Genomic DNA, 4,381 nt, shown 5'->3' with positions numbered 1-4,381 from the left:
CAATTAAAGCTACTTTGTATTTAGTAAATTTTATTTTACATGTCTGTATGTCTGTATGTCTGTATGTCGTTATCTCCCAACCTTGAGAGCAGAACGGATCGTGTCCTACTTTCTTGGCTGCTTGAACTTCACCTTCGACTTTATAACAATAAATACATATTTATTTAGCAAAATGAATGTTTTTGGTTGGTGGGTGGGTTGGAGTGTGTGTTGGGTATGTGGTGTACAGACAACAGCCGTCATGCGCCGAAACGTCATCTTAATGGTGAGGGTGGGAAATTGTGATAAGAAAAATGGCATCTTCCACTGGACAAATTATCCATTTATTAATTTCAACCAGTTCAAATATTATAGAAAGATCAATAGTATTGACAGGGTCTGACCTCTGGACAGTATCCTTGAACTTGGTTTTCTGTTGTTATGAGTTTGGTAATGATGCAGAAGACAGAAGCACCCTAAAAAGATAAATGAGCACATGACCAATGTATACCACAGGATTTCATCAACCAGATTTTTCATACCTGTGTTGGCATGACGTAGTCTGCAACATCCATGACTTTGTCATTGTAGACTCCAAAACCTTTTACCTTGGTCATTACTGAAGATTCAATTGCTGTGTCTCGCACTTGGTAAGCCTTTTCATAAACAAAGACCCACCTGAAATACAAGGAGAAAAGATTAAGTAGTGAAACAGCAATAGCTAGTCAGTGGCTTTAAAAAAAAAAAGAGTCTTGCTATATTTTTGTCACGTGTACAGTAAAAATGCAATGATAGCACTGATCAAGGAAATTGTTACTTTGCTCATCTATGTGCATGTGTAACAAAGGTCTTTATTTATAATAAAATAATACTGTCAAATCCGCACTTATCGAACATATGTGACCCGACCCTCCGTTTAAAGGGTTAAACTCGCCTTCGACCCCTCTGCTGTAACGCAGCCCTCATGGGGAGACGAGAGTTTCCAGATCGAGGCGGGAAAAGATTCGTTCGAGTCTAACCGCCTCTAAGATATCAGTTCGGAAAGAATTAATCAATTCTTTTCAGGATGCCAATCCCTTTAAAGTCACCCCTACGGCAGTGCAGAGTAACTACCGTTTTTTTCCTTGTATAATGCGCAAAATTTAACTAATTTATTGTCCTAAAATCTGGGGTGCGCATTATACATGGGTACAAAAAAAATTTATTTTTTTTTTTTTTATTTTTTTTTTTTATAAGAAAGTCATGGTACAACAAAACCAACAACAGGACTGACCGACAAAGTCATGGAACAAAAAGACAGGGTGACATTACCAAAGACAGGAACAGAAACCAAACAGACATCATGACAGTAACACATGCAATGATCCGACGGTGAGCGAGGGGCAGACAGGACTTAAATACAAAACACGTTACATCGATTGAGGTGACACAGGAAGAGAGGGGCGACGCGAACAGAAACTATGGCAACCTAGACACATAGCAAAACTGGGGACGAGACATAACAAATCTCCCTCGAAATAAAACTTGAAATCACCTTTCTTCTTGTTTGTTGTCAATCGCGCATCGCATTCAGCCATCCTGCCCAACACACTTAGTCAGTAAAATTCATAATTGACGACACATCGTTTGATGCGATGGTGCAATCCTTGATGGTGTGTTATTGTCAAATATTGTTTGTTTTTTAATCTCCATCGCGGACCGGACGTCATACGGAGGCCGCCATTACAGATGCGCAGAACGGATGCGCAAGACACGTCAGCTATATAAAAAGCGAGAGTTGTTTTCTTCCTATTAGTTTCAATTCACAGTTTAATTAGCAGTTTCAATCAGCAAATAACAAAATGCGTATTACCGTTTTTTTCCATGTATAATGCGCCCCCATGTATAATACGCACCCTAAAAATGGCATGTTGATGCTGGAAAAAAGCCTGTACCCATGTATAATACGCACCCAATTCTTTTCTTTTTTTTTTAAGTCCCAATGATCGTCACACACGCAGGGAGGCAATGGGTCCCATTTTTATAGTCTTTGGTATGGTCTTAACTAGGCTGGATGTAATTTTTTTTGTTGGTGTTGATTTCTCCGACTGCCCGTGAAGGCACCACCGCGCTCCGTGCGCACATGTGAAAAAGGCGTGCGGACGTGAAAAAGGCGGCTCTGTATGGGAGAGACGTTGAAGAGGAATAAAAACACCCTTGGAAACCAAAACTTGCCCCTTGTCGTGACTCGGAGCCGCAACAAATGTTTCGGATTTGTGTAGGGTACATTGTGACAGACAGCAAACGAGCAGGTGATCGAGCGAGCCTTGTCTTATACCGATTCAACCCATTCCAACTTTCAACTGTTCATAATTTTTCTACCTATTCAACAACTTCCCACTTATCAAAAACTTCACTTCTTTTATTTTGAAATTCACACCCAATTCCTTTTCCCCTTCTCATTTCTACATTTTTCAACCGATCCAACCCATTCCAACTTTCAACTGTTCATCATTTTTCTACCTATTCAACAACTTCCCACTTATCAAAAACTTCACTTCTTTTATTTTGAAATTCACACCCAATTCCTTTTTCCCTTCTCATTTCTACATTTTTCAACCGATTCAACCCATTCCAACTTTCAACTGTTCATCATTTTTCTACCTATTCCACAACTTCCCACTTACCAAAAAATTCACATCTTTTATTTTGAAATTCACTCCCAATTCCTTTTTCCCTTCTCATTTCTACATTTTTCAACTGATTCAACCCATTCCAACTTTCAACTGTTCATCATTTTTCTACCTATTCCACAACTTCCCCCTTACCAAAAACTTCACATCTTTTATTTTGAAATTCACACCCACTTCCTTTTTCCCTTCTCATTTCTACATTTTTCAACCGATTCAACCCATTCCAACTTTCAACTGTTCATCATTCTTCTACCTATTCCACAACTTCCGACTTACCAAAAACTTCACATCTTTTATTTTGAAATTCACACCCAATTCCTTTTTCCCTTCTCATTTCTACATTTTTCAACCGATTCAACCCATTCCAACTTTCAACTGTTCATCATTTTTCTACCTATTCCACAAGTTCCCACTTACCAAAAAATTCACATCTTTTATTTTGAAATTCACGCCCAATTCCTTTTTCCCTTCTCATTTCTACATTTTTCAACCGATTCAACCCATTCCTACTTTCAACTGTTCATCTTTTCTCTACCTATTCAACAACTTCCCACTTACCAAAAACTTCACTTCTTTTATTTTGAAATTCACACCCAATTCCTTTTTCCCTTCTCATTTCTACATTTTTCAACCGATTCAACCCATTCCAACTTTCAACTGTTCATCTTTTTTCTACCTATTCCACAACTTACCAAAAATTTCACATCTTTTATTTTGAAATTCACACCCAATTCCTTTTTCCCTTCTTATTTCTACATTTTTCAACCGATTCAACTCGTTTCAACATCATTCTGCAACATTCCTTAAATATTTATTCAACTTCTTCACCTTCACACGCAATTCCTTCAGGAATTGCAAATTCTAGTTATTATTATTATTCTCTACGTTTCTCCACACTTTTTTGACACGTTTCATCTTCCACATAATTCATCCGATTCACTCCATTCCACTTTTCACGTATTCCAAATATTCACGCGACGAGCGCTTGTATTTTGCTCGTTCCGAAAATTTTCCGATTCCGCAAAATTCCCAAAATTCCGACAAATTTTTCCCCATTCATTCTTAATGGCACATTCGACATTTCACATTTACGTCGTTCCAATTTGAAATTCACATCATTCAGCACATTCTAATCACATTCGGAAGGATTCTCGACATTCCCAAAATTCCCAAATTCGAAAATTTCACGTTTTCACGTTAAAAATTCCGACAAATTTTCACAAAATTTCGTTTTTCACCTCTAACTTCTACATTTTTCAACCGATTCAACTCGTTCCAACTTTCAACTGTTCATCTTTTGCCTACCTATTCCACAACGTCCCACTTACCAAAAACTTCACCTCTTTTATTTTGAAATTCAACCAAAATTCTCTAAAATTTCGTTTTTCTACTCTAATTTCTACATTTTTCAACCGATTCAACCCATTCCAACTTTCAACTGTTCATTATTTTTCTACTGATTCCACAACTTCCCACTTACCAAAAGCTTCACATCTTTTATTTTGAAATTCACACCCAATTCCTTTTCCCTTCTCATTTCTACATTTTTCAACCGATTCAACCCATTCCAACTTTCAACTGTTCATCATTTTTCTACCTATTCCACAACTTCCCACTTACCAAAAACTTCACATCTTTTATTTTGAAATTCACACCCAATTTCCTTTTCCCTTCTCATTTCTACATTTTTCAACCGATTCAACCCATTCCAACTTTCAACTGTTCATCAT

At 37.4% G+C, this 4,381-nt stretch overlaps 1 long non-coding RNA gene across 1 annotated transcript; it reads right to left on the bottom strand.

Annotated features, from left to right (window-relative positions):
- Positions 1-301: 301 nt before the first annotated feature.
- Positions 302-658, bottom strand: LOC133151547 (uncharacterized). The gene is made up of 2 exons (XR_009713932.1): positions 522-658; positions 302-455 (listed from the first exon to the last, which is right to left on the bottom strand). It is a non-coding gene; the product is annotated as an uncharacterized LOC133151547 (long non-coding RNA).
- Positions 659-4,381: the final 3,723 nt, after the last annotated feature.

The sequence above is a fragment of the Syngnathus typhle genome, linkage group LG3 (genome assembly GCF_033458585.1).
Source record: "Syngnathus typhle isolate RoL2023-S1 ecotype Sweden linkage group LG3, RoL_Styp_1.0, whole genome shotgun sequence".
NCBI lineage: Eukaryota > Metazoa > Chordata > Actinopteri > Syngnathiformes > Syngnathidae > Syngnathus > Syngnathus typhle.
The sequence above is the reverse complement of the archived record's forward strand: the minus strand, read 5'-3'. Positions and strand labels throughout refer to the sequence as shown.